Source organism: Mandrillus leucophaeus, unplaced genomic scaffold, assembly GCF_000951045.1.
Source record: "Mandrillus leucophaeus isolate KB7577 unplaced genomic scaffold, Mleu.le_1.0 Scaffold432, whole genome shotgun sequence".
NCBI lineage: Eukaryota > Metazoa > Chordata > Mammalia > Primates > Cercopithecidae > Mandrillus > Mandrillus leucophaeus.
The window spans coordinates 844,002-850,920 of NW_012104610.1; the positions used below are offsets into that span (position 1 = coordinate 844,002).

Sequence of the window (6,919 nt, forward strand, 5' to 3'; positions counted from 1 at the left end):
GCTGAGGCAGGAGAATGGCATAAACCCGGGAGGCGGAGCTTGCAGTGAGCTGAGATCCGGCCACTGCACTCCAGCCTGGGCGACAGAGCAAGACTCCGTCTCAAAAAAAAAGAATAAACATAAAAGAAGACAGTAATAAAGGAAATGAGGGTCAAAAAAGCCATAAGGAATATAGAAAACAAATAGCAAAATGTCAAAAACCCCTTCTTATTAGTAATTACTTTTGACAGAGTCTCATTCTGTCACCCAGGCTGGAGTGCAGTGTCACAATCTTGGCTCACTGCAACCTCCACCTCCTGGGTTTAAGCAAAGTGATTCTCATGTCTCAGCCTCCCAAATAGCTGGGATTACAGGCATGTGCCACCATGCCCAGCTAATTTTTTTGTATTTTTAGTAGAGATGGGGTTTCACCATGTTGGCCAGGCTAATCTCAAACTCATGACCTCAGGTGATCCACCTGCCTCAACTTCCCAAACTGTTGGGATTACAAGTGTGAACCACCACTCCCAGCCAACTTTAAATGTAAACGGATTAAACTCTCCAATCAAAAGGCAAAGATGGTCAGAATTGATTTTAATAACATAATCCAACAATATGCTGTCTACAAGAGACTCACTTTAGCTCCAAAGAGACAAATATATTGAAAGTGAAAGGATGGAAAAGAACATATTATATGCAAATGGTAACCAAAAGAGAGCAGGCATGCTTATACCAACCTCAGACAATATACACTTCAATTTTTTAAAGACGTTTTTAAAAAATTTACAAGAGAAAATAACATTATTATTTTTTGAGACGAGATCTCACTCTGTGGCCTAGGATGGAGTACAATGGCATGATCGCAGCTCACTGCCATCTCAACCACCTGGGCTTAAGCAATCCTCCCACTTCAGCCTCCCAAGTAGCTGAGACCACAGGCATGCACCACCATGCCCAGCAAATATTTTTAATTATTTGTAGAGATGAGGTATCACTATGTTGCCCAGGCTGGTCTGAAACTCCTGGGCTCAAGCTATCCTCCTTCCTTGGCCTCCTACACAGCTGGGATTAGGCATGAGCCATGGGGCCCAGCCAAGAATATTATAAATACAAAGTTAAATATAGGAATAAGATACAACAATTTTGAAAAATTATATACCTAAAAAAGACCATCAAAATACATGAAACAAAAACTGACAGAACTAAAGGGAGAAATAGTAAGTTCTACAATAATAGTTGGAGTCTTCCACATGCACACATATGTTTATTGCGGCACTATTCACAATAGCAAAAGACTTGGAACCAACCCAAATGTCCATCAATGATAGACTGGATTAAGAAAAAGTGGCACATATACACCATAGAATACTATGCAGCCATAAAAAAGGATGAGTTCATGTCCTTTGTAGGGACATGGATGAAGTTGGAAACCATCATTCTCAGCAAACTATTGCAAGAACAGAAAACCAAACACCACATGTTCTCACTCATAAGTGGGAATTGAACAATGAGAACACTTTGACACAGGAAGGGGAACATCACACACTGGGGCCTGTGTGATGGGAAAGGGCCATAAGTGGGAAAGGGGAGGGACAGCATTAAGAGATATACCTAATGTAAATGAAAAGTTAATGGGTGCAGCACACCAACATGGCACATGTATACATATGTAGCAAACCTGCACGTTGTGCACATGTACCTTAGAACTTAAAGTACAATATTTAAAAAAAAAAAAAAAAGTAGTTGGAGTCTTCAATACCCTACTCTCAGTATTAGAAGAACCAGAAAGAAGATAAGTAAGGAAATAAAGGATTTAAACAACACAGTAAACCAACTAGATATAATGGGCATATACAGAACACTGTGCTCAACAACAACAGCATATACATTCTTTTCAAGTGTACACGGGACATTTTTCAAGATATGTTAGGCCACAGATTGTCTCAATAGAATTTGTTTATTACTGTTATCACTACAAATTTTATTCAGAAACCCATCTTTGTGGGTTTTTTTTTGTTTTAAAAAAATTCCCCTTATGAACAGGTGTGGTCAATCAACCACAACTTTCTAGCAGACATAAGGTAAAAATGGCATGGCTCAGAATCGCCCAGATCTTTCGTGATCTCTAGATGGCCTCCTGTCATGCTGGCCTCTGCCACCACCTCCACCACCACTGCGGCCACGGTCTCTAGACCGAGAACTATACTCCAGGGATCGGGATCTTGATCTACACTTCTTGCAATGGCGCCCATACAGCTCCTGCCACGGCTCTCTGGAGATGGGCTTCAAACGCATGAAGTTGCAGAAGCTGCCTCGTGTGCATTCTCCCATCTCATACTGACAGCAGCAGGCTTCTCTGAAGTCGGTTACAGGCAACAGCTCCACGTGGATTGGCTGTCCGTTAAACCAACGGTTATTCAAGTCAATCACAGCCTTTTCCACATCTTCCTCACTGCAAAACTGAGAGGTGACAATGTGCTAGCAGCCCTCACTCTCAGTGCCTCCTCGGCCTCAGCGTCAGAGTCCGTGTCCACTCTGGCGGTGCTTGTAGGAGCCCTTCAGTCCACCACAGCACCGTGGGAGCCCCTCTCTGGGCTGGCTGAGGCTGGAGCTGCCTCCCTCTGCTTGCGGGAAGGTGTAGGTGTGGAGGGAGAGGCGCTGGCAGGAACCCAGGCTGCAAGCTGCGCTCACAGGCCAGTGCAAGTTCACGCCGGGAGTTCAGGCCCGCACAGGAGCCTGCTCGGGGTCCGCACACCAAGCGGTCGGCTGGCCCCGCAGGCCCAGAGCAGTGAGGGGCTTCGGACCGGGCCAGCAGCTGCGGAGGTTGCACCGGGTCCCCCAGCAGTGACGGCCCGCCAGCTCCGCATTCAAATTCCGCCTGGCCTTAGCTGCCTGCCCGCAGGGCAGGGCTCGGGACCTGTAGCCTGCCATGTCTGCACCCCCCGCCTTCTGCAGTGGGCTCCCTGAGCCTCCCTGACGGGCTCTGCCCCCTGCCCAGTGGCCCCCGGTCCCATCGACAGCCCAAGGGCTGAGGAGTGCAGGTGCAGCTTGGGACTGGCAGGCAGCTCCGCCTGCAGTCCCAGTGCAGGATCCACTGGGTGAAGGCAGCTGGGCTCCTGAACCCGATGGGGACTTGGAGAACTTTTATATCTAGCCAGAGGATTGTATGTGCACCAATCAGCACTTTGTGTCTAGCTCAGGGTTTGTGAATACACGTATCAGCACTCTGTGTCTAGCTCAGGGTTTGTGAATACACCAGTTGGTGCTCTGTATCTAACAAACCTAGTGGAGGCTTGGAGGACTAGCACTCTGTGACTGTGTCTAGCTCAAGGATTGTAAATGCACCAATCAGCACACTGTGTTTGATTTAAACAACACAGTAAACCAACTAGATATAATGGGCATACACAGAACACTGTGCTCAATAACAGCAGCATATACATTCTTTTCAAGTGTACATGGGACATTTGTAAATACACCAATTGGTACTCCGTATTTAGCTAACTCTGTATCTAGCTAACTAGCCCTCTGATTCTGTGTCTAGCTCAAGGATTGTAAACGCACCAATCAACACTCTGTCAAAATGGACCAATCAGCTCTCTGTAAAATGGACCAATCAGCAGGATGTGGGTGGGGCCAGATAAGGGAATAAAAGCAGGATGCCTAAGCCAATCTGCCACAACTCACTGGGGGGGTCCTCTTCCGCACTGTGGAAGGCTTGTTCTTTCACTCCTTGCAATAAATTTTGCTGCTGCTCACTCTTTAGGTTCACGCTTCCTTTATGAGCTGTAACACTCACTGCGAAGGTCTGCAGCTTCACTCCTGAAGCCAACAAGACCACGAACCCACCAGGAAGAACGAACAGCTCTAGAGGCGCTGCCTTTAAGAGCTGTAACACTCACCATGAAGGTCTGCAGCTTCACTCCTGACAGCGAGACCACAAACCCACCAGAAGGAAGATGCTCCAGATACATCTGAATGTCTGAAGGAACAAACTCTGGACACACCATCTTTAAGAACTGTAACACTCACCGCGAGGGTCCGTGACTTCATTCTTGAAGTCAGACCGAGGACCCACCAATTCCAGACACAAAACCTATACGTTCCCCAGCAGGTGGTCTCCCAGGTTGCCACAGATGTTCATCTCCACAACTTCCCCATACTTCTCCATTTCTATAAAAAACTCTTCAAAAAATTCATCATAGTGTTCCTGCATCTCAACATTGCTCACAGCACAGCACAAATCATCAGCAGACTGGGAAGAATTTTGAAGGTTATGGTAAATGTTCAAGAGGGCAATGGTCTGGCTAAACGTCGGTTTATTGTGCAACGAAGAGCGCCTGTCTCCATGACAACACGCACCGATTCTGAAATAAAATGAACAGTTGACTTTGTCTTTCTAGGTGCGAAAGATGGAGGCCAGATACTCCGCCATTTTTCTCCTGCCACCTGCCGCAGCCGCTGCCAACACTGTTGCCAACACCGCCCTAGAATTTAGATATCATACAAAGTATTTTCTCTTACAGAGCAAGATAAGTTAGAAATCAATAACAGTAGTAAAACGACAAAAAATTCATAAAATTATTAAAATCAAACAACTGATCACAAGAGAAATCAGAAAATACTTAACGGGTACATGATAATGACCTGTAAGTATTTATGCACCACACCAAAACTTATGGAATGCAGTGAAAGCAGTGCTAAGGAGGAAATTTATAGCTATAAATGCCTGCATTAAAAAACAAGATCTCAAATCAACAACCTAACTGTAAGGAACCAGAAAGAACAAACCAAAACCAAAGCCAACAGAAGGAAGGACATAATAAAGATGAGAAGTATATAACATGAGAATAGGAAAACAACAGAGAAAATCAATCAAACAAGAAATCGATTCTTTAAAAAGATCAATAAATTGACAAACCTTTAGCTAGATGGTCTAAGCAAAAGAGGGAGAAGAGTCAAATTACTAAGATCAGAAATGAAAGCAAGGGCATTACTAGACTTTACAGAAGTAGAAAGGATTATCAGAGAGTGTTATGAACAACTGCATGCCAACAAATTGGATAACCTAGATGAAACTGATAAATCTTTAGAAACACAAAACCTATCATGGCTAAATCACAAAGAAATATAAAATCTGAATAAACCTATAACTAGCAAGGAGATTGAATGAGTAATAAAAAGTCTCCTGAGAAATAAAAGCTCTGGAACTGATGCACTGCTGAATTCTACCCAACATTTAAAGAACACCAATCCTTCTCAAACTTAAAAAAAAAAAAAAGGAGAGAACAATTTCTAACTCATTCTGTGAGGCCCTGATACCAAAGCCAGACAAAGACACTACAAGAAAAGAAAACTACAAGCTAATATCCCTTATGATTACTAATGCAAAAATACTCAGCAAAACACTAGCAAACCATATTTAGCAGCATATGAAAAGGATTATATACCATGACCAAGTAGGATCTATTCCTGGAATGCAAGGATGACTCAACATACAAGAATTTACCAGTGTTTCCATAGCAATCTACAGAGTCAATGCAATCTGTATCAAAATCCCAATGATGCTTTTAGCAGAAATAGAAAAACCCATCCTAAAATTCATATGGAACTTCAAGGGACCCTGAATAATCTTAAAAAAGAAGAGCAAAGCTGGAAGACTCATTCTGCCTGACTGGAAAACTTACTACAAGCTATACTAATCAAATAGTATGATACTGGCATAAAGACAGACATATAAACCAACTGAATAGAATACACAGCTCAGAAGTAAATGCTTGCATATATGAACAAATGATTTTCTATATGGGTGCCAGGATCATTCAATGGGGAAAAAAACAGTCTTTTAACAATCGGTGCTGGGAAATAGGAATATCCACATGCAAAAGGATAAATTTGGACCCTTATCTAACCGTATACAAAAATCAACTCAAAATGGATCAAAGATCTAAATATAGGACCTAAAAGTATAAAATTCTAAAAGAAAATATAGCGCTAATCTTTACAACTGTGAATTTGACAGTGATTTCTTGGAAATGACAACAAAGGCACAGACAACAAAAAATAAATCGGGGCTCATAAAAAATTTAAAAATCTGTGCAATGAAAGACACTATCAAGAGAGTAAAAAGGCAACCCACAGAATGGGAAAAAAATATTTGCAAATTATACGTATGATAAGAGATTAATATCCACACTATATAGAGAACTCATAAATCTCAACAGTGAAAAAACAAAACAACATGATTTAAAAATAGGGCCAGGCACAGTGGCTCACGCCTGTAATCCCAACACTTTGGGAGGCTGAGGTGGGTGGATCACCAGAGGTCAGGAGTTCGAGACCAGCCTGACCAACATGGTGAAACCTGGTCTCTAATAACAATTTTTTAAAAATTAGCTGGTCATGGTGGCATGCGCCTGTAGTCCCAGCAACTCAGGAGACTTAGACAGGAGAACTGCTTGAACCTGGGAGGAGGAGGTTGCAGTGAGCCGAGATCACGCCACTGTACTCCAGCCTGGGCAACAGAGCATGACTCTGTCTCAAAAAAAAAGGTGGGGAAAGAGCTGGGCACAGTGGTTCATGCCTGTAAGCCCAGCACTTTGAGAGGTGGAGGTAATCAGATTGCTTGGGACCAGGAGTTCCAGACCAGGTTGGGCAATATAGCAAAACCCCACCTCTACCAAAAATACAAAAAAATTAGCTGGGCGTGGTGGGGCATGCCTGTGGTCCCAGCTCCTTGAGAGGTTGTGGAGGAAGGATTGCTTGAGCCCAGGAGGTGGAGGTTTCAGTGAACAGAGATCGTGCCACCACACTCCATCCTGCTTGACAGAATTAGACTCTCAATTTTTTCAATAAAAAATAATTTAAAAAGGGCAAAGGATTTGAATAAATATTTTTCCAAAGAATATATACAAATGGTCAATAAGCACAAAAACACATA

The 6,919-nt window shown here is 43.2% G+C and overlaps 1 pseudogene; it reads right to left on the reverse strand.

The window, feature by feature from the left end:
• Positions 1–2,076: 2,076 nt before the first annotated feature.
• On the reverse strand, positions 2,077–4,414 carry LOC105549230 (annotated as a pseudogene).
• Between the last annotated feature and the right edge of the window lie 2,505 nt (positions 4,415–6,919).